This window comes from Rissa tridactyla, chromosome 2 (genome assembly GCF_028500815.1).
Source record: "Rissa tridactyla isolate bRisTri1 chromosome 2, bRisTri1.patW.cur.20221130, whole genome shotgun sequence".
Lineage (NCBI taxonomy): Eukaryota > Metazoa > Chordata > Aves > Charadriiformes > Laridae > Rissa > Rissa tridactyla.
The window spans coordinates 44346585-44371844 of NC_071467.1; positions in this window are offsets into that span (position 1 = coordinate 44346585).

The window sequence follows — 25260 nt, forward strand, 5'->3', positions numbered from 1 at the left end:
TGGATATCTGCCTACTTGTAGCTTTTTTCAGAGTCAGTTCCCTCCTATTTACCGGCTTTTTATCATTTTAATTACATGATAAATAGTACAGATTACAGATTTTTCCTGATTAATGTTGCTACTGAAGCATTCACTCTTGGAATACAATTACAAGAAAATATGTATTTACTCCATCTTTAGGATTGCTTAAATAATAAAAAAAAACTTGTCACTTTGTAAATCTCTTAGAAAAACATTTTTATTTTGCCAGATCTTATGTTTCATACAGACGGCATGCACCATGCTAACAGTCAAAATACAGTATCCCTGTAATATCAATATTTTATACACAACCATTTCATAAGCTATAACCTTGCAACTTAAAACAATGATTCTCTGTCATAATAAAGATAATTAGGGATGAGCATCCCCATTCTGTTCATTTTTGATCTCCTCCTAATCTCTGTAAGTAAGAATATTAAACTCCAGTAATCCATAGATAATATGTTGGGAGTGACTCACCGCAGTTGTGTATTGTGATCAAATTAGTTACCTCAGAGGCATTTCATTTCCTACAAATAAGAAAAACAATCCAGGGAAGGAAAATAAAATAGCTGGTTTGGGTTTGCTCCCCCCCCCACCTCCCCTCACCCCCCCGGTCTGTCTGAAAACAGCTATTTGTAACAAAAATTTAAGTGTAGTTCTGAATGCTATTTGGGGATTTAATTAATTCTATCACAAAGAAGAAATTAATAGATGATAGAATTTTGACAAGACAAAAACAAAATCGAAAACTATTTGGGCACTTTTATTCTAATCTATTGAGCATATAAGTGTGATTTTTGTGGGGGACTTCACACATATAAAATGTATAAAGAAGGGTTTTGAAGATGTGGCATGTATCCTTGTAGCTGTGACCAATGACCTGTACTGAAGTTCTGAGGCTATTGTCTTACATAAAGCCTGTAAAACTCCACCAAATAACCTGCATTCTCTGAAATTTCTCACTTGTCCAGATTAAGAAAACTCAGTTTCTTCATTCTTTATTTCTAAATCATGTTTTCTAAACCTAATTCATTGCTGTTGCTTTCCTCTGGACTCTTTCCAGTTGATCCACATCTCTCCGCCAAAAACTCCATGTGATACAGCCAGAACCAAGTAGAGTGGAAGGATGACTTCATGAATCTAACATGACACTCCTATTTGTACACTGACTCTCCGTCATTGTATTTATATATCACAGTATGATGTTTGCTTTTTTCTTCACACTGCTGAGGTGCTTTAAAAAAAATGTTCATCTCTCATCCTCCAAGCGCTTACTCACATGCTCAAATTGACTTGAGTTTAAGAGGACAACTCATGTGTGTAAAGCAATGCACATACTTAAACATTTCAAGGGTCAAGGCCAAATATTGCTGTCAAGGGGTTATAAACCAAACTGAAGAGCCAACTTGAGTCGAACACACAGTAATCCAATAGCAGAGCTCTCTAATGTAATTAAATCTTTTCTGATCTGTACGTCAGAGGTGGGATCTGAATGTGCCATTGTATGAAGAACTAAAACCTGTAATACTAATATTCTGCATCACCGATCTGCTGTTACCTCATGGAGAGAGAGGGGAAATGATTTTATTTCTAATCCAGTTTTATTTTACTTTTTCAATAACAGGAATGTATTTTGATTCACTGACTTGCACTGCTTTATGAAGATACGCAGCAACATTTCCATAGTCGGACTGAAAGCAGACTACCGATTAAAAATTTTACAGAAATGCTTCTCATATTCTGGTACTAGATTAAGCAAAAATGGATTTCTCAAATCAAATGTGTGCATTTCAAATATGATTTAGGAAAAAATAATGAAAATAGTATCTAGTGTTAGATTAGTTTGTATTAAAAAATCCTTTGATTTTGTAATAATGCAATTCTGTAGTTAGTAGAAACTTTAATACTAATCATTCATTTCTTGGTCCATCCTGTCTCAGGTGTGTAGATTTGGTTGGGTTTCTTTTTCTTCTTTGTAAATATCTTGTTACCATTTTTATGGACACTGTCAAGAAGCTTTTCTTTTCATCACTGATTTTCTGAATGATTAATTCAAAATGTCTTTTAAAATGGTATTGCTTTTTTTTATTATTACTTAGAAATTTTTACCTATGAGATTATGTAAACAAACATTTAGTTAAAGGTACCATTATTGAACTGCTTTTAAGGATGTTCAGTACACAACAGCTGACCCATCATGATGTGATTACTCATGTTGCCTTCATTTTCATTTCAACCAGAATGCAGGGTTTTCTTGGTCCTATTGTAAGAGCAGAAAAACAATTATTTTATGCATGACTGATGATAGTGATGGAGACTCTATATGGGACACAGCAGGAAGCTGAGAACTGCTTGATGCTTCAAAATACCGTGTACTTACAACACATTCAAATGTTGTAAATCCTAAGCATGCAGCTCAATTTTATTTGTAACTTTAGAATTTCTTATCTGGTGTGTGTATATATATATATATATTTTATTTTTTTTTTAATTCTAATGTCACACTGGAAAACTAATACTTTTCAAAAAATGTATGATGCATCAGTTTTAAAGCACAAATGAATTCTGACTAAGTGGATGCTTTACTAGGCAAACTGGTGTTAGAAGTTAATTGGGTTTGACTAGCAAGTCCAGTTATTGGCACAATTTATAAGCTTTTGCAGAATCGTGACCATTCTGCTATCATACAGTAATATGCACAATGTGAGGCCTGACAGTAAGTGCTTGCTATCTGACAGTAGGTAATGAATCCTAGTAAAAAATTTCCTTATAAAATAGACCCCTTTTTGAAATGAAATGTAGTACAAGACTATTTTTCAGGATGCCTGAACATTTGTTACATCAGCATATAATTAACTTTTCATTGTCTTTGCGTGCTGTGCCAAATCTGTTACAGGAATGGTCAGTTGCTGCTTCTTTGTGGAGAAAAAAGCTTCCTGGTGGAGAAAAGATTTGTTAGAAAATATTATTATAATGATAATAATTATTCTGCAATTCATTCTTTCCGAAACACAATGCTATAACTTTAAATCCTAAAGTAGCATTTCATAAATCCTACTGGTACCTCTTGCATTACATTCTTTTCTTCATGTGCTTGAAGTAATTTCAGCAAATGTTTAAACATGCAACTGATTTAATCACTTCAGTAATTTCTTTAGCATCTGGCATAAATTTGAAATCACTGAAGAAAATCATGCATATGCGAAGTACTGTGAGATGTATTTTGGTTTTATTTAGTATTAAGTGAGTTAATATGAAGAAGCATTTAACCACCATAGATGTAACTATTAATGTAAAGTGCATGAAGTTTTGCAACTAAATGCAGTTCCTTTGAGGAGAAAAATCACTTAATTTGCCGTGACCTGTGTGACAACAATGTTTCTGATTCTCTGTGGGCATTGTGAATGTCAAAGTTTGGTAATACATCTGTCCCCCAGTATTTTTTCTTTAATTATCCAAAGCCTGGAAAAACCTACCTCCCTTGAGAGCTTAACTATTGTTAAAATCCCTGTTTTCCTGCAGGATAACCAACTCCTGGCAATTGCCCTGGAGCCCAGAGTTTGCCTTTGCAGGCTCATGCGTGCACATCACACCACCCGTCTCTTCCCCTGACTGCCAATTCCATCCCAATGAGCTGGCAGGGTGCTCAAATTCACATCAATTCTGTTCCGTGATATTTTCATCAAATTGCCAAGCCTTAATTGCATAAGTGGGCTACATATTTTTTTTTGTGCTTGCACACCATTGTAAATAGGACTAGCTACTTGATGCTGTCTGTAGGATATTTTACATTTCAATTTTCTCTTTTTTTTTTTTCTCTGGGGGATTGCTTTCTGTTCAGCCCTTCATAGGTTGCTTTTCTAGGTTTCTCCCTCGTATTTCCACCAGAAAGTTTAGTTTGTCCTTGACTTTACATATCAGAGAAAGCTGATTTTGTCACTTTATCAGGGAATTCAGATGATTCTCAGAAAATCTGCAGAAGGCCAAGTCCTTTATTGTCTGATTTCACTGGCACTTGGTGGATCACGTGAGTCGACCAAATGCTCTTATAGAGAGGGACTGATTCGCCATCCGCAGCTGTACCTGGAATCGTGGTCCGACTTCTCCTTTGCTGTGCGTGCTCAACCCTGAAATCAGCTGCCAAGGTGATGCCAACAGCAGTTTTGGTACCACTTCAATGCAGAGGGTCTGGGAGGGGGAAGGAAGGGAGTGGAGGCGTGGGGGCGGGGACGCGGGGAGAGCTGAATGGGAGAGACTTGAGAACTAGATATAGGAGAAATGCAGTAGGGCTTATGTTCTCTGCTTCTTTTTCTGGTTACCTCTTAGTTCCAACACTGATGTTGCAAAGTGTGTTACTGTGATTTTTCTCTGGCACAACATTTCTGAAGCAGTAAGGGGAATAACTGTATTGCAGTTACAGTTTAGGTGAGGAAAAAAGTACATCTACACATTCTGATATTGATATTGAAGATGAAATCAAAGACAATGTTTGCAATTTGCTTTCAATGTGCATAATAAGCACTTAACAGATTCTGAGTGTAAACTTCTGAAATATAATTATTTACTGCCATCTTTAGAAAAGTAGTCACAGTTGTTGGTCACTTTTTCCATGCCACACAAAATGGTAATAAAAAGGGAAGTGGGGGATTTTTTGAACGCTGATCTAATAGCAAAACTTAAGGAAACTAGCTTATATAAAGCTTAAACACAAGGGGTTTTTATTCAAAAGTTTTCTGATTCCATTACCCTGAAAATACATCACTAAAATATGTCTATATCCTGGCATATTGAATCCAATTCCTGGTGAAAAAATACAATTATTCCTAAGGAAACTTTTTATTTTGCATCAGAAACAACCAGTCATATTTTGAATCTGGACTTCTGAATAGCCGAAGGTCTAGATAAGCTCCACTGTCTGCAGCTGGCTGTGGGTGAAGAAGCTATTGCTGCCCCGTTGCCTCTGGTTGCCTATCACTAACTTTGCAAGTGAATATAGTTACACCACCTCAAACAAAATCTTTACTACTTAGTTGTTGAATGGACTACTTAGGGTTGAATGGAATGAAATGTTGAGATGAAACATATGCTCTTATGCTGAGTATTGATTTTTAACTGCAAGAAATTGTTAATTAGTCTGTTTCCATGACAACACGCAATAGCAACCCGTAACTTTTCAGTGTTAAGTAACTGTTTTTCTTTGTATTTCTACATTTCCTTGAAAATTCAATAGTTCTGCTGACCATAGTTCAGTGTTTCCAGATTAGTCATCACTAGGCAGTTTAGCAGTCCAAAGAAAGACCCCATCAACTGGTTGGTTTAGATGATGGTATTAGACACCTCATGAGAAGACCACCTCTCCCACGATACTCCAGACCAAGAAGTACTCAGTGACTTCAAGAAGCAATTCAGTCTTATAAAGTTACATTCATCTCATTTTCTGTGTTCATTCGCTGCTTAAGGAATACTTTATGGACCGCATTCCCAGCCAGTACTGTCCTAAAAAAAAATAAGTAAGTCCCAAATGCTGCTCTCATAACCATATAGCCAAAGTATTTTCTTCTCATAATTCCCATCTGTGCTCTTGGACATGTATCTTGAAATTTTGCTACATGGAAATTTTTAGCATTTTATTGATTTCTGGATGGAGAACGCAGTGCCTCTGGCCACCTGAATGTTTTTGGAAAAGGGAGTATATTAAAAGGACGAGACAAAGAAATTAGACTGAAGAACCTGACTAGACAGGGAAATTCTTTGTTCTTTTGCAGTCACTGGGCAAACAAGGTGTTACACAAACCAGGAAGTTCTCTCTTCAGTCAGTCATGTTTTAAAATAATTATTGACTTTTCTCCTTGTTGCTGTTTGTGTGGAGACACATGGCACTGTATTTCTATGGTGCCTAAGTTGTTTTCGTGAAAAATCACTGTTAACCTCTTCAGTGCTGTGGGGATAGAAGGACAACCTAGCAGTCGCTACAGCTTTGAATAAATTGTTCATTCATTTGGATGGAATATCAAAATGTACAGTAACCTATACATCCACCTGCATCAGAGGAATACATTTCACATGCCCATTGGGTACATCACATAACACTGAAGTGATCAAAATGACAACCACTGACTATATCACTTGCCCTACTGTCACATAAACGTACTCAGATTATTCAATAATTTGTTTTCGGAGTTCAGGTAACGTATAACAGTATATACTCATGCCATAGAAAGTGCGTACTAGAAGGTATTACTATGCCCTTTTGAGGCAGTATTCTTGTTAGTGTAATGAAGTGTAGCTCTGAGTCAAGTAAAGATACATGCATTAACACCAGCTCACAATTTAAAGCTTTAAGTAAACTCTATATCCTTTCTCTCAGAGATTTATCATGAATATCATGGGTCGGGCAGTGCCCAAGGTTTGAATGGTTCCTGCATAACTAGTCAGAGAGTGGCATTTGGGGTTTTTGCAAGAGTGAAGTCCTGGCTGGCTGCCCAGCCTTCCGTCTCTTTTCCTGGGGGTTGGAACTGTCAGGGGATTCCCCAATAACAATCAATGACCTGCTGGCTCTTCTGGCAGCGTGCCACCAAGTTGTGAAACTGCTGAGAATTACATGTCCTGATTCACCCTCACATATGCCAGGGATCTTCCAGCCAGGAGAATATTCTAACCTGTTAAACAAAGATTATGCACATATTCTACCTTCAGTCAACCATTTTTTCCCCTCTTTTTAACACGGGGCAAAATACGTGCTTTAGCTGTTGGACTCTTACGCAAGCACATGCTGAGGTCTCTTTTTGTGTTATGTTTTACTGATTCAATAGGGATTTTGTGTAATATCTTTCACACCATTTCCTGTTTCATTTTCATGTGAATGCCAACAAAATCTTAATTCAGGCTCCAGCTCCTTGTATTTGTTTTAATGCTAAACAGTTCTTGGCAGATTTTAATCAAAGGTGATGATAACGATAGCATTTATTTTACCTCAGCCTTCATTTCTCATTTTAACTATTCCCTTCAACTGTCTTGAGGCTACAAATGCCAACTTGTTTCACTTGTTTCATACATCTCTTCTTTCCACTTAATTTTTTATGCTACTTACTGTGCAGGATTAGCATTTATCTAAATAAGAGTGTAATGAAATATTTTGCTGGGACCAGGACTAAGATTCCTATAAAATCTGGTTTGAAACCCTCGTATGACATATGTCCTATGAAGGTGTTTTAGGAGAAGACTGAACTATAGGAGTTCATAGAGATTTAATAAGACTTTCTGCTGTGGAAGTTAATGTAGTGTCTTGGAGTTAATCATGTCTAAGGCCTAATTAGGTACTTTAATTGATGAATTATTTTACAGTTTGCTAACAAAATTATAGAAATCTTTGAGTCCTTTGAGGTGTAGTAGCCATAGGTCATAGATAAAGTAGGATATCATATATAGATGAATCAATACTGTAGTCTCATACAGACACTCAGTCACACATATCTAGGACCATTTTCAACTTTTTAGAACAACTGGTGCTGCAAACACTTGTATTTAGTCCTGTCAAATAATTCCTTCTTAAATCCCTTAGAATGAAAATTCTCCAAAGATTTTAACTCGTATTTTATTATGGGTTCATTTCTGGTACAATTTTGAAGCTAACATTTTTATTGTTTTTTGAATTAATGCCAACTACAAAAAAACTTTTTGAGAGACTCTTCAGTAATTGTAATCCTGCAGATTCATGCATTATCTAGTGCCTTTTAACATGTCAAACAAATATTTCTGCATTTGTTGTAAACAAAACATCATGATAACCCTGCATTTTCAGTCTCATCATAGATACCAGAAGAGACATAGTAACCAATTTAATAAATATGTGAGTAACAAGCCTTCCTTATCTAACTCATAGACATGATCTTTAAACTTATGGGATCACAACAGCGGGTTTTTTGGGTCAAATCCCCCTGATGACAGCTGGATTTCCAAGTATTGAATCAGTTACTCAATATGATTCAGTGGATGGTGGTAAAGGATGAGATTCTTCACGGTGGGTTCATTAAATGGCTGCTTTATATCTCCCACCTATTGCCAAATATTTGCTTCTAAAATAACATCTAAAGCAGTTCCTGTTTGTTTAAAAATTACTTTACAACAAGCGTTTTAAAACTGATCTAACAACAGGCATCAGGTGATCTTGCACTTTTGGTCAATAAAAGACAGTTCACTGAAGTTGGTTTGTGCTTCTCTAAAGAAGAAGTTACCTACACGTGGATGAACAAGACATGTATATCTAATCACATATTTTCTCCTTCTGCAGAAGGAGAATTTTCTCTCTTCAGCAGAATGACTAATTTTTGGTTTAAAATGGGATGATAACTTGGATGAAACTGTACTGAAAAGACTGGGTAACATAAAACTAATCCATTAACTTTAGTTAAAACCATGTTCTCAGATTAAGGGAAGTACTTGTCCAAAATTATTCAAAAGCTTTAAAGCCACTTAGGTGATTTCACTAATCTTTCAGGGTTTTTTTTGCAAATATGTCTGTCTTTAATAACTGTTTTTTTGCCTTTTTTATAACTGAGTGAAGGAAACACTGTAATTCATACTTTAAAAGAAAATAAGGTGAAGTTAATCAAAGTAACCACTCCAATACTTTGCTTATTCTACCTTTTTCACACATCCTGATTAAAAATCTGTGAAACACACAAATTAAAATATAAAAACCCCACAAGCTGTGTTTCTAAGTGGTGATAAAATATGCGAACGTGGACTCTGCAAGGAGTTTCCTTCAAATCTTTCCAGTCTCATTGTGTTAGATTTTGGCTAGCCATCTAGTGAAAAGTTAGGTTTGTAAAATCCAAAGCTCTTCTAATATCCCAATTCATGTTGCAGATGCCAGACTGTGTCTTGAACACAGGAGGAAGAGCAAATAGTGTACTCTGCACCATATGTTTTCCCACTGGCCTCACACCTTGTTCCACCCAGAGGCGTTTACCTGCGAGTGCATAGGTCTGTGACTTCATTCTTCTCCATATGGCACAGCTGATCAGAAGTATATGGCAACAGGCTTTTCAAGTTGTGAGCCTTTTCTTCTCCTTTGAGTTGTACTTCCCTCCTGGTACTGTTCCTCACATCCAAATTTGCCCCGGGTGATCTTGCACTGGAAGATCCACTGGAGAAAAGTTCTTAAAAATACTTGTTAGTTCATGCAGTAAAGCAAGTGTTATCTACCTTTTTTTTCACTTATTATTCTGGCAAACACACAGGCAATTGAAATTCACATTTGAATTGAGATTTCATGTATCTGCTTTGAGACCAAACCAAATGATTAAGATCACCTTGCAACATGCTGAAAAGAGAAACCTTAATGAAAATCCTGAACTACTCTAACGTACTGTGACACACACACTACATCGTAATAATTGGGTGTGTGAACAAACCGAATGCAACTGTATTGCTGTTTTGCTGTCACTAACAGAGATGGCATTAAATACCTCAGCAGCTTTACACATTGTATCTCTGTTACTAATACTAATGATATCTACAGAGCAACCCAGAAGCATAATTACTTTGCCATCACCACTCCCATTATACTATATGAAAGAAAAATGAGACCCTAGCTTTTCTATATTCCAGGCATCACAATATCATGAACATGAAGCATAACTGTGGAACTGAGAAAACGTATTGAATAGAATACAAATCAAGAGCTCAATGACATAAACACAGCTCCTTCATGTGCTGACGAAGGATGTCCTCTGCGATGACTTGCACATGATCTGAGCAAAATGCACTTTTATTTTCAAATGCACTTTGCCCAGCAACACAGATATGAACAAGCCTGACTGGTGATTATCTGAAGGTATGTGGTATTTAGTGATGTATCATAGGTGCTGCCCATTTGGCTTGGACAAATTTTTAACATTTTTAAAACATCTACTGTCTTAGCCTCACTGGGCATTCTGTATGCATGACACGATGTAAATTTTCCTATAATGTTGGAAGATCATATTTTCTGCTGAATAATGATACCTTTGCACTGTGCGTTTGCGTATGTGAGTGTGACACATAATCTGCCTCAAAAAATTCAACTGGGAATTTCTTTGTCTGCACAGGAGATAGTACAGGTGCAATATAATAGTATATAGCATATAGCAAGTTATTCATAGTAGAATTTACCATCAGCCATGTTAGAGGTCACTGCTAATAAAGCAAATTTTTTATATCTGTAGTTAACTACTATAAAGACTCAAAAAAACCCACAAAGAAAACATTTTATCCCCCCCCCCTTTTTTTTTTTTAAGGAAAGCATAAATGATATTTATGGTACAACTAATGCGGTGACAAGAACTGTCGAGCTGCATTTCTTCAGTTATCATGAGCCCAGGTGTTAAACATGGCACATGACACTGGTGCGCACCATGCAGTGAGGCAGGGGCACTGTATGCTGACAGAGAATCAATAATGAAGTGGAAAAGACAATGACATTCTATGGCATTGTCTCTCTTCCTGACAGATCTGTTCAGCCCCAGAAGTATTAATTCAGTTGCTTCAGTAGCACCAGACTCTTTGGTTTCATTCACTCACGGGGAGATTGAGAACAGCATCTATAATGCATAAATATGTTTCATGGTCTTTCCTTTGTAAATACTTAGTTACCTAATTGATGTTACAACTGATTAACTCACGTCAGGTTCCAATATTTCCTTCTCAAAGGCAACCATTTCTGCGTCAGAAATCCAATTTTAAGTCAGAGCCCCTCCTTGGCTTGACTCCATACTTGAGCATTTTAGGGAGAGTCTAGTGAAAAATTTAGTTAAAATTTAATGAATTCAGTTTAAACAAATGAGATAAAGGGTGGTGGACAACAACAACAACAAAAAATAATGGAACTATGTTACTACCAACTATAGAGTAACAAAGAAAGTTGCATTTGCTCATTTTCCTCTCTTCTCTCTCTGTTCATTGTAATGACCACCATAAAGGTACAATGCTTTCTACTCTTTGTTCACCACTGCATATAAAGCTACACTCAATATTAATTTAATTCCATGTCCCTGTTTCCCCCAAAATGACAGCATCCATGTATAGAGAAGTTTTAATCATCAAATCCAGACCAGGGAAGACCTGAGTAATATGCTGGTAAAACACATCTGAAGCATGTGGGCTGGAAGATCTTAGACGGCTTCTGCAATCAATGTTTACTTGTTCTACAGATAAATAGAGAACTTGGGTGTATTCTTTTTTAGCTCACACGACTTTCGGAAGCTAACGTTAACTACTTAAATTTTAGATAAAAGTACCTAAACTACATTTAATTTTCATTCATTGAAGTTTCATTAGTTGTAATGGGCATGGAATGTTTTTGGTATTTTTTTTCATATTAAGCTATTTACAAGATCATTTAGTCTTTATTTGTCTGTCTGGCATTTAAGGGTCATTTTCTGAATACTTAGGCCTCTATTTTTATGTGTATAAAGATGGAGAAATCAGAATGGTGCATTTAGGATACTTCCATATTGTCATACCCAGTAGTGCTTGTGAACTGCCAGGTCCAGAGTGAAATCACAGTGGGCTTCGGCTCTACCATCCATCCTCACAGTCCAGTTTCTACAGAAGGGAAATTTGGACACATGGGACAGATTACTTTTATGCCATACCAGAGTCAGAGAGTGTTGTTCCAATATTAGAAAGTAATGCACTGGTGGACTTTGCCAACCTGAGGGATATGGGCTGGAGGAAGAGTAAAATCAGGGTCCTGAATTTTATGAAAGCAAAATTCTATCTCTTCAGGGAGTTAGTCAATAGGAACTGAGAGAAATGCCCTCAGGGACAAGCAAGCAGAGCAGAGCTAGCAGATCTTTAAGGATTCTTTCCACAGGGCACAAGAGCTCTTGATCCCCAGGTGTAAGAAATCAGGAAAGGAGGGCAAGAGACCAGTATGGCCGATTCAAAACCTGCTGGTCAAATTCAAGGGCAAGAAAGAGATGCACAGGCAGTGGAAGCAGGGACAGAAATCCTGGGAAGAGCACAGGGACACTGCCCAGTTGTGTAAGGATGGGGTCATGAAGGCCAACACACAGCTGGAGCTGAACTTGTCAAGCCACGCAAAGAATAATGAGAAGGGCTTCTACAGGTATGTCATCCAGAAAAGAAAGGTCAAAGAAAGTGTAACTCCCACCACAACCACCAATGAGCAAGACTGGCAAACTGACAACAACGGACAAGGGGAAGATTGAGGTACACAACAACAGTTTTGTCTCACTCTCACTGGCAGCCTCTCTTCCTACACCTCTTGAGTGGAGGGACTGCAAGGCAGGGACTGGGGGAGCAGAGTTCCTTCCACTGTAAGAGAAGATCAGGTTCATGACCACCTGAGAAACCTGAACATATAAAAGTCTAATGGATCTGACAAGATGCACCCCAGAGTCCTGAGGGAATTGTCTGGCTTAATTGCTAAGCCATTTTCCATGATATTTGAAAAGTCATGGCTGTCAGGTGAAATCCCTGGTGACTGGAAAAAAGGAAACATTGCACACAGTTTTAAAAAGGGTACAAAGGAGGACCCTGGAAACTACTGACCTGTCAGCTTCACCTCTGTGCCTGGGAAAATCACATGGAGGACAGGGAAGTGACAGCCAGCATGGCTCACCACGGGCAAGTCCTACCTGACCAACCTAGTGGCCTTCTATGATGGAGTGACCACATCAGTGGACAAGGGAAGAGCTATAGATGTCATCTATCTGGACTTCTGTAAAGCCTTTGGCACAGTCCCCCAGAATATCCTTCTCTCTAAATTGGAGACATATGTCTCCATAAAATGGAGACTTTTGATGGGTGGACAGTTCGGTGGATGAGGCATTGGCTGGATGGTCGCACCCAGAGGGTAGTGGTCAACAGCTCAATGTCCAGTGACAAGTGTTGTCCTTCAGGGGTCTGTACTGGGACCAGTAATGTTTAATATCTTCATCAATGACATGGACAGTGGGATCAAGTGCACCTTCAGCAAGTTTGTGGACAACACCAAGTTGAGTGGTGCAGTTGATATGTCTGAGGGATGGAATCCCATCCAGAGGGACCTGGACAGGCTTAAGAAGGGGGCCCATGTGAACCTCATGAGGTTCAACAAGGCCAAGTGCAAGGTCCTGTACCTGGGTTGGGGCAACCACTTGTATCAGTAGAGGCTGGGAGATGAAGGGATTGAGAGCAGCCCTGCCAAGAAGGACTTAGGGGTACTGGTGGATGAAAAGCTGGACATGAGATGACAATGTGCACTAGCAGCCCAGAAAGCCAACTGAGTCCTGGGCTGCATCAAAAGAATCACGGCCAGCAGGTCAAGGGAGGTGATTTCACTCCTCTACTTCGCTCTCATGAGACACCACCTGGAGCACTGAGTCCAGCTTTGGAGTTCTCAGCACAGGAAAGACATGGGCCTGTTGGAGCAGGTCCAGAGGAAGTCCACAAAAATGATCAGGGGGCTGGAGCACCTCTCCTATGAGGACAGGCTGGAAGAGGTGGGGTTGTTCAGCCTGGAGAAGAGAAGGCTCCAGGGAGACCTCATTGTGACCTTTCAGGGGCCTTAAAGGGAGCCTACAGGAAAGATGGGGACAAACTTTTTAGCAGGGTCTGTTGTGAGAGGACAAGGGGTAATTGCTTTAAACTAAAAGAGGGAAGATTTAGACTAGATATAAGGAAGAATTTTTTTTACAATGAGGGTAGTGAAACACTGGCACAGGTTGCCCAGAGAGGTGGTGGATGCCCCATCCCTGGGAACATTCAAGGTCAGGTTGGGCAGGGCTCTGAGCGACCTGATCTAGTTGAAGGTGTCCCTGCTCATTGCAGGGGAGGCTGGACTAGATGACATTTAAAGGTTCCTTCCAACCCAAATTATTTTATGATTCTATGAAAAAAATACTCGTACTGGAATTGTATCTCAGGAGGTGTACTCACAGGGAAACTTTTAGAAATAATCTGTGATAGAAATGTAATTTGTGATAGTGAATCATACAGGACATTCGTATTCTTCACTTGAAGTATTGTTTTACCTTTAACTAAATTCTGAAGGCCAAAGTTGATGAAATGTGTACAAAAACTTTGTATGGCTGCTGGTACAAAATAAATCTGGAAAATTGTGCTTGAATAACTTCTACTGAAAAATCTAGGGAGAGAACATGAGTTTCAACCAGTCATAGAAACTTTATTTAAAGTTAAAGGCCACAGTGAGGTTCTGAAGGCAAGTTAAGATCCTGTCTCATTGCTCTTTTAATTTTAGTTGAGTATACTTATTTTCTATATTGAAAATATATTCTAATGTGGAAAGAGAATGTCCGCAGAGGGACCTGGTTGGAAATAGTATTTCCATTAAAGCCATTATTGGATGTTTCTCTGAGTGAAACTGCCTCAATGAAGCCTTATTCTGTAAGAATTCAGAGCTCTTAAAACCAATAATTCTCTTTCTCATGCTAAATCAGGAACCATGCAAGACATGCCAAAATAAGATGCCATTTTGAAATGTGAGTGTGTGTGAGAAGTGGATATTTGCACAATTTTGTGAATGTGACTCTATTTAATGCAGGAAAACAAGATCACTTTTCACATCAGTAACTCCTGTTTTTAAAAATGATTTTGCCTTTATTTACTTTTAAAGGAGTCTCAAAAAATGCCTGCAGCATGAGCCGGTGATAGGAAGAATTAAGATCACAGTGGAGATAGGGAAAGAGAGAGAAGGGAAGCAGGGAGGAATTGTGACCTGCTATCATTTTCCTCTTTAATAGCTAGTTCATCTTTTCAATCTGTATTTGTATCTTTAATGCATAAACTATTGAAAATTTGAAGCCACTTTATGAGCAAGCATGCGCAATCTTAATTCTTGTAACAGATACACAAATATTGCTTACAGCATCCGAAGGCTGGGTGTACTATGTATAGCCTCATGTTGCTCTGACAAGGGTTTCATGTCAAACTGGGGAAATTACATTGTCCCAAATTTTCTCCAACAAGACATCACAATAGATTATCTGGCTGCCACCACTCATCAGGCTGCAGCTGCTACCCTGCTCTGTTTGTCTGAACCAGCTCCCTGTATCTCTGCTGTAGTCAGACGGGATGCAGACCGTGCTGGGAAGCAGGTTGGATTAGCAATAATAAGGAGGCAGATTGAGCAGCCAGTAAAGAGTCAAACATGACTGGTGGTGCAAATCCAGGCTCACCCAGGCTTTTGTTTGCTGCTTCGGTACAAGGGCTGGTGGGGTTTATCCATCACAGCATTAAAAAAAAGAGTGCATTGATGGTTTTGACCTCAACATTATCCCTGTGGTTTAACTTTGACCTCCTAATTTTGCACCAAAGCGATGCGGTCCTGCTTAAGCATGCCAAGGTTTGAGAATGTAGAGAGCTCTAACAAGAATTTTGTGGCAATGTGTAGAAGCAGTGTATTGCTGGTGAAATGCTATAGACTCTCTCGACTTCAAATGGTTTCATAATTCTGCAGCTGTATACAAATGATCCATTTTGTTAATCTGAATTCCTAGGGTCATTAAAATTTTTTTCTCTCCTCTCCGAAGTAGTTTATTACTTTGAGAGAAAAAAAATCAGTTTAAAGCCAGGTAAGGGAGGAAAGCTGACAAAAACATAAATTAGAGGAAGAACTTAATTTAAAAAGTGTCAAAAAGGATAGATAGTCTTAGTTCAATAATAAAGCCTGGTTCAAGAGCCTTCTATCTTTAAATAAAGCATTCAAGCACTCTATTACCTGTATACAACCAATCTTTGATTTCCAATCTAAGCCTATTTTTGCTTCGTATGTGATTAGCATACAAATGCAGCAAAAAAAAATGTGGCTACCCTAGTGACACCTAGGACATGTTTTTGACTTTCATGTCAGCATCTGTGAGAGATTCTGTATGATTTTGAAGGTGAGTCTTGCATAAAAACCTCCTGTTTTTCTTGAATCAAAATATCATCACCACTGAGTCAGGTTATATCTACACTTCCTGGAATATTTCATGCTGTGCCTTGTGCTGCTTTACAGCAACACCAGAGAATTTTTAAGAGCTTGACCTTTTCTGGGCTACCATACAGTGGGCTGATCATGAATACTTACTGAAGTCACACATGTGCGAACAAGGCAACTGTACTTGGCAAGTAGAAACTCCATCCACATTTGCAAAAAAACAACTCTTATTTTCCATAGGATTTAATGCTTCCTGGAGTTCTCCCTGACAGAATATCCCTCAGGGTATTATTACCTGTAAATTACAGTCCATTATGGGATTCTCATTTCAAGATACTGTATTTAAGTATGTTAAAAGCAACATGCTACAAAGTTGAGGAGAGAGTTGTACTACGCATTATTTTTTGATAAACATTTTTCTGCTTCTGATGTTAAAGACTAAGCATAAATTTGCCTCCCAAGCCATAGATCAGCAGCAGCCTATATAACCAGTGATCACAACTACTATGCCAAGACAAATCTGGGTTAACTCTATTGGAGTCAAATGATTTTCTTTGAATGTTTATTGATTTGCAGTGAGAGCAGTATGCGACTGATTCATCATAATCAAAATAAGAAAAGTAATCCATTTTGTAATTACACAACTTGGTGTAGAGGGGTAATGGTAGCTTGAAAGTTAGATGTGTTGTCTACTACTAACAAACAAACCAAACGAGTCAGTACAGATAATGAGAACTGTGAATTCCTTCTTCCTGATCCATGCCGTCAGCTTGCTCTTCACATAGTGGGACCAATTGTAAGGAGGAGAGGTGCATAATTACATCTCTGTGGTTTCTTTTGGCTTTCTGCTGAGATTGAAAACAAAGATGCCTGTTATGATGATGAGGTTTGTGGGGTCTGTCGTACTTTGTTTGGAACTGGACTAAGACAGCAAATATACTTCACATAGATCATGCATTGAAATTGTTCCTTTTCAGTGCTGAGAGCAATGGGGTCTGAGGAGTTTGCAAATAACTCTAATCTTCAAATCTCACAAAAAAAACCCACCCCAAAATTAAAGTTGTTGGCTATTTGGTTATTTAATTATCTTTATAGCAACAGCTGCATCATTTGCAAACACTCAAATCTGATTAAAATTAAAGATACTGAATTTACTAGCCAAATATTTCAGACTAATGATCACTGAAATGGCAGTTAGCCAAAATATTTAACAATTTAATTTCTGGTAGTGCATACTGTTTGAGTTCTCTAGGATCCACTGCCTCATTAATATTTCAGTTGTGATGAGTTTCTGAAGTTCTTTGTAGCTAAGTTACAACATCTTCAAGCTGGTTACTCTGCATTTTTTCTCATGAAGGAAATTGTCTCTTGGGGAATGATAACTGAATACTTGTGTTGGTCTCTGAGGATTTACAAGGTCTTCCACATTCTTTATAAGCTGCCATTTGTGTGTCTCTGTCATTTTTGTTGTTCTAAGACAAACTGAGTGTCCAAATGGACTTGTGCTCTTAAGCGGCTCAGCTGCAGTGAGTTGACAGCTCTCTTCAGGGAATGCTGACACCCACGCTTCAGAAATATGTCCCTTTGTATGGGAGTACTTTCTCACTTTGTCTCTAGCCCATCTCGTTAAGAAATGTAACTGAGAAAGTGATTGCCTTATACAAATACCTAGGTCAAAACAGCCTGCATAGGTTCTACTGAAGTTTTCTTTAGGTGGCTGTATTATTGTTGCTGTCTGTCCTTACTGTGCTACTGCACTTTCTTTTGCCACAATTTTGTTCTTTTTTTTTGCCTTGACTATCTCTTTGTTCCTCAGATGAGGAAATTTATGTGTGTTTCTGTGTGTGTATGCAGACTTACTGGCATTATAAGGTGCTCTTAGAAAGAGGCAAATAGGTGTTATTAATACAGAACTCTAAATAATGAACAATGACCTATCTAACTTTCATTAAAATAGTTTAGCTTTTTTCCTAACCTCATAAGTCTCTTTCTCTCTCTCCCTCCTCTCCTTGGAGAGAGAGGTGGGGGAGAGCATCTGTTGTTCGCTTCAGTGGTCAGTCTGGCACAAACCACATCACTTCAATCCTTTCCTTTTTCGTTATTTCATACACCATTTCACTTCTCAGAGAGTTCCATTTCCAGAGAATGTAATTTTTAACATTGTAACTTTCTCTCATTGGTCCTGTAGTGCACCGTGATGATTTTGGTTGAAGGAACTGATGCTAACAGATTCACAAACATAAGAAAATGCTCTGTATTTGCAATGGCAGTCTAGCAAACACATATGTGATTTGCAATAGACTGAGATGTGCTTGTACCTTAAAAGCACTTTATTGCATGTGTTGAAAGTAAGATCTTGCAAGATTATCAGCGTCTGACATGATATTTATTGCTTGGCTGCAGGATGCTTAGCTAGACTTTTATCTGTATATTTCTGATTCTAGTTTTATTGTCCTTATATATTAATAGTCTTTGTAACCCCTCTGTGTGAGCAGGAAGAGAAATGGAGAGAAGAGGAAGAAGAAAGAGCACATATAAAGCCAGTAGGGGAAATAACTTCTTCAGTGTGTTTTTTTCTATCCATTGTTTCTTCTGGGTTTTTTGGCCAAGATTTTGGTTGTGGTGGCAGAGCAAAATGCTACCACCTACTTGGTAACTTGTATGAAAAGGATGTGAAATAGTTTATCTATGATATACTTGGGTGGAGACAATACTTTTGCTCTGCTCTGTTCTTACCCAGCTTACAGTGAGCTTTATGCTTACTCTTTGCCATTGCACTAGTCATTGTTTGGGGCTAGCAAGAAATGTTTCCCTCAGCGTTGAACTGGTAGATGTAGATGAGTCTTCTCTTTTCTGCAGGGCTTAGACGTGTGAATGGTAAAGTTATGTTCAGATTAACAGGTGACAATGTCTAGCAGAGGTGGTTGTTCCTCTCTCTAGTATGCCATAAAAAAAAACAATGCTGGGAAAAAACATCGAGGGCTTGTGATGTTCATATTGTCAAGAGACAATCATAAGCACACTGCTGCAGTGGGACTTAGATGACTTTACTTTTGTCGTTCTCTGTAGCACCATCTCATGACCTGATATAGCAGCTACCTAGCTGTGAAATTTATGCCTCCCACCTAGTCATACCAACCTGTATCTAATGTGCAAATTTCCCACTCACCAGTATTGTATAAACCAAGTCCGTAAGCCAAATTGGCTCTGAGAAGACTGGTTAAGGAACAATGCCTTGGAGGGTATGGATGACATCCTTGTGGCCTTCCCAAGTCCATTACTAAATTTATGGCTTCAGTAAGCTGCATTCTTGCCATCTAAAGATGCTGAATGGCCAGGTCTCCAGTTGCTAGTATCTTGTAGGATCCTGCATTGTTTGTGGAGACACCACCACTTTTTACTGCACAATAGCAAGACCTTCATCTCTTTATTAAGTGTCCAGGTTCTTGGCAGTGGAATATTTTAAGCAGAATAAGAGCCTACTTTCAGTATAAATAGCAAAGTTTTGTACTGAATGCATAGTTAATAATAGTAATTTCTACATTTACAATAAATAAGGCAAGTTTGTAAATATAATAACCCACTGCATGAATACAATACTACCATGAATAGAATGTAGAAAAGAAAAGAGGGTTAATAAGGCAGACATTATAGTAAGTATAGTTTTATGTGTAAGTCAAAAGATCTAAAATGTAAAAAATTACCATGCACGAGAATCAGCAGTAGAAACAACAGAGCTTTAATCTAAAGTACACTAATACAGCTCAAGTATAATCAGGGTTGAATAAATATTCATCACCTGTACTTTATTATACTGTACTCTGAAGAGGAAGGTACAGAAAAAAGTACAGGGCTATATTAAAATTCAGGTTTTGGTTTTGCAAGCTAGTTCAAGTCATTCATTTATATGCAGCTTTATAGCTAAGGGCTGACCAGTATTGCTGCTCAGAGAACGTGCAGTTCTGTCAAAGTCAAAATGCTTCAGTAAAGTGGCCAGTTTTGCATGAATTCTATTTGAAAGGGAAAGGTGCGGGGGGAAATTCCATTTCTGTCAGAACAAAAAATGTTAAAACATTAACTTCAAGGTGATTTTTCTTGTTGACATTTGGTATTGTGCCTTAATACAAAATAACACAGTTGCAACTGAATTCTGAATAATTAGAAGTTAGCATTTGAGGTTTTGATTGTGTTAGCCTTTGCTTTGGTTTGGAAAAGAGCTATACTTACAATCTTAAACTTATTTACATAGTTTTAGTGACTTCTTCAAATTAAAGTTAACAGCCATCTGAAGTTACAAGAATAAAATTGGACTCTCTCTCAAGGCCTGAGAAAAAATTTATTTTATTTTTATTATTTTACAACAATGTTGACCTTTTCTTAATTCTGGTTTCCTGCTGTGGTTCCAGTACCTTCTTTCTGCTGAGTAACAGCAAATACCTTGCACCTTTTAAGTATGCTTTCTGCTCAGGAACAGAGAACATGGACGATAGAACTGACGTTGATGAAGAGAATCAAGCAGGAATCCTTTATAAAATTCACCCGGTACCGTGCCCTGGAAAGCCTTTCTTATTCACAAGTTGGCTAATAATAATTAGAGATGAAGTGCAGAAAGAATAGCTGAATGCTGCTTATCCAGAGTGAAGTTGTTCACCACTTTCTAAGCCCCTACAGATAAAGTTCACAAAGAAAGCATGCTGTGTCTCCCAAAGACTGGTGTTTGCTCATAGGTAGGGACATTGGGAACTTGGTGTTTTCAAGAAATTGAGATTCCTGAAGGAAGGGATTTATTCCCTGTGGCTTCATCACCTCAGTTCCTGCACTGGCTAAGTGAACTCAAAGACTGCATAGAAACACCAGTTGAGGATGGTTTTCACAGCTTTACGTTGTGCTTCCAGCCACCTTGGTTTCATGTGTTTCAGGCTGATTATTTTTGTAAAGTGTCAAGTAACATCAACAATCACTAAAGTTATTCACACTTAATCATTGATTTTACCCACTGGTGAAAGCTCCCCTCACAGGACCCTTGAGGAGCTGAAGTGAGATACCTTGTAAGAATATTGTTTCCTTCAAGCATTCTATTCTTCTAAGCCTCAGTTAATTATAGCCATGTTACTACAGTTGCCCGAACTCAAAGTAGTTAAGGATACTCAATTATTCACTGGACTGTGAATAAAGCTCATAGCTTTTCCTAAGGTGAAAGTAATTAGCTTAGAAACAAGTAATTTCCAGGTAGGGAGGTGAAAACCCTGTGAAAATAATTGATGATAGGACTACAAGTAGAAACCAGGCCATCTAGTTATTGTTTCTCTACCTAAAATATGAGATTATTCTTCCTTCTGTGCTTTGAAATGTCATCCCATTCATCAAGTTAAATATACAGTGGATTAATGGTACAAGTGTGTTCTAGCCAAATTATTTCCCTTTTGAGGTTCTGTCATTGTAAATGACAATATTATTTCAGTAAGATTTCATATTCTTCATAACAATAACAAAAATTTTGGACAATATTGCAGATATTCATCAGATCCTTTTAATGTAGGTCTGATTTACAAATTGTTTGTTTCCTTTCTTCTAGAGATAGATGAACGCATTATTGGTGAATAAATGTTTTCATTATTCAATTAGTTGTATAGATAGTCAAATAATGTTTAATTATGTGACCTATTCACATTTTTCCATCAATTGATACTAAAATACTCATGAGTAATTATTTTCATTATTCAACCAGCTCTTTAAATGATCAAATAATATTATTACATTAAATTCAGTTATAACCAGCAAATGAAGCAATGAGTATTACAGTATTGTTTTTCATTATTTTCTTCAATGCATTTACCTATGCCATGAACCTGCTTTGAGATGTTTTCTGTAAAAGTGAAATCTTTTGTGTCTTCACACCATGCTTCATCTTCAATTTGGCACTAAGATAAACTCAGACCGAGGAATAAGCCTAATAGGCTGGAGGAGAAGTACCGCAGTCCTCACTTCTCTACTGTTGGTATGGAGGCTGACCATTTCCTCTGAACTGTGATTTTGCAAGTGGTTTAGCATACGCTCTTTTTTCTCCAATATGAAGAACTGTAGACAACCATTTCAATAAATAGACTCCCAATATTTGTATTTTAGTGATGTTAATGCTATTAGTTGGAATTATTTTACAGCCTGAAGGCAGATTCATTTGCAAGTTACAGTCTTTTTTTCTTCAAGACAGTTTCCTGGATTTTTCAAGCTCTATTTTTATTTGGTATATTTTGTTTTCAGACTGACATGGTGTTAAAAAACCACTGCTATAAATATGAAAGAATATTAGTATAGGCACAAGAATGCTGCAGTGCACTTGACAGATGGAAAAGGTTTATGGTGAATCTATCATTGCCCTATGGTGGAGAACAACACTGTTCGTAGATTAATGTTCATTTTATTACAGCCATATCTTACCCTCAATCTGTGTGTAGAACTCTCTCTGAAGTCATTTTGATCTGTGCTCATCAATCAAGGGAAGTATATGACACTTAGGGCCCCATTTTCAAATGTCGGTACTTGGCATCTGGAAATCCTGTACCTTGCGTGCCCAAAATATTTATTTATATGTGCAAATAGGAGTGGTTACAGGCTGTTTCAGTGAGTGAGATAGTTAAGCTGGTGGGTTTGGAAAATTCACTGATTAACTATCCGAGTTAAGTTCAGGCACAGGCTTAAACCAGGTGTGCCTGATTTAAACCAGTTCTACAATCTTTCCATTCACAACTGCATTGATAGCCGTTTCTACCTGGCTGTATCATTTTACAAGGCTATTACAATCCTCTAGCTGCGTAGTTCAGGGTAGTATGTCTTGTACAGCAGTTATATATATGTATGTGGTTATATATAAACCCAGTTAGCAATACCACAGTTCTAAACTAAGTCTGTGGGCCCTATGAAGGCTTTTGTTAACAATTATTTGTTAGGAGTTTTGTAAAATTTGAGAATCTGACAATTTATATTGTTTAGATGCAAGTAACTGTTGTTTATCACCATTGCTGATAACTCAGACCTAAGATGATGTCAGTAAAAAAGGAGTCCCTGAAACAAGTCTGTGACAATCCCATACTTCATAGCATACAGTCAAATGAAAAAACAGTTCTGTCCACATTTGCTTAGTACGACCTCTATGCTTGGTGAAATTAGCAATGACATAGGTTTGTATTCTTCTCAATTGGTATTATTAGAAAAGTCCTCTAACTGTTGAGAATTGAGAAAAATAATTTACCGTCAATATAATTTCCTGTATCTCCCTTTGTGATGCTGTAATGAAGTTATTATAGTTTGGCCCTTCAGCCTATGACAGATTGAATTTTCCATGACTTGATGATGTGACAAAGTCATTGCTCAAAGGCAAATATACTTTGTAACTGATACACTAATGCAAATTAATTTATACTTCAAGTGAACTTTATAAAAAGGCATCTTAGTTTATTCTTTAACTCAAATTAAAAGCCAGGCAACATCATAATTTAGTGGTCTCAAGAAAGCAGTAAATACAATCTGTGATGTGAAAAGAAGTATTACTGCAGGATTAGGGAAGTTTCAGAACGTTAATCTTTTATTTTCTATACTGTTGGACTATGACAATGACCAATGTCCTTTTAAGAAACTTGGGCTGCATCATAGGCCGATTTAGGACAGAAAGAAGAACTGGATGCAAAAGTAATTTTCCCTTGTCATGTTCATACAAAGAATATGTGAATTATTACTCTCAACAACAAAAGCTTTACCCAGATCGTCAATTCACTTATTTCATTGCCTTTAGGCCAGAACTCTGGACAAGGGTTTGGTGCTGTCACATATCCTTTTCCATCTCATTTAAGTGATCTGGCCTCTGTTTTGGGAATGCATTTTTATTGTGCTGTTAAGCCCTGTGTCCCCTACATGAATATTTCATATATCTACTAAGTGCTTCCACTGAATATATTAGCCCCTGGTTTTCTTTTTTTTCTTTTTTTTTTTTTTGTCATGCCTGTTGCCACAAATAAAATGGTAATCGTGGCCTAAATATACATGAATAATCCTTTATGGGATGGGAATTTTCAGATGCCAATAATAGCTACTTTGTCAGGTTTTGGCTAGGCTATTGAAAATGTTTAAACAAAATCTGTCCATCATGTTACGTAAGCATTTTTCTATTTATATCTGCCTTTACCAGTCCACAACAAACATAATGAGCAATAAATGAAGCAGTGGCCAAAAGACACGTTTATGACTCATGTAGATGCCAAGGGACCATCCTAATATGGGCACTGTTTGGCATTTCTGCTAGCAACAGACCAGAGTGTAACTCTTATTTGACAGTATTTTTTTTAAGTTTACCGTTAAAGCCCATAGAGTTTACTCATCTTAATGTAAAGCAATGATCAAGTTTCAACTGACTTATTCCACTTAATGTGACAGATATTAAGGGGCAGTCAACCCTGGCAGTCCAAACTAATATTTCACATGCAAAGCAGGGTATAAACAAGAACAGAATTTGTCCTGTACTATGGTAAAAGGTAAACATGCAAGTGCGCCCATTTGCCACTATTCAGACTTCATCCTTTTCATTGGACCTAAACTAAATTAACATTGAACTTTGGCCACACCTGTTTTCTAAGAAATAAGCTTGGCTATGATAACAGCACAGATGCACAACATTATTTCACCCATTCTTGTGAAGGCTAGAATATGTTAGAGAGGAGATGGTCCATTTTTTTTCTGTCTATGTAGAAACCTCCTTACCAGGTACGCTAATCAAAAGTTTAAAAAGAATATGCAAAGGGACTTTCAACTCTTCTTTTTCTCCCATTCCCACATTGGAATAATGAGTCAAATGTTCAGGTGCTCCAGGGGATGTTCTTGGACTATCTGGATGTGGAGTGCCTGACAGATGAGCAATTTACATAAGCTTTCTATCCTGTTAAATATTTCTTATTTCCTAAGCATAGTTAAGTGTCCTTTTACTGTTGGAAACAGTGCCAGTCTCCCTCTTCAGAAGGTGCTGCAGGAACCACTTCAACACTATTTAAAATCATGGTAGTCTTCTCTGTAAAATGAAAGCTGTACGTGAAAGGCTTAGAAGTAATACGACGAGCTTACTAATGTGCAGCTCTGAAATAACCTATTTCTTGGCTGCACAGAAGAAAGCTATGCTAACCTTCTGAGTCCTCCTGCATGGGTACAAAACAACTTCAGATGAAGTTAGTTATACGATAATACTTCTGTCTGACAGATAAAGTGCTTTGTGCAGAGTCCACTTATGCTGATACAAACTGCTTAGTTGTTTCCCTGTACTTCCA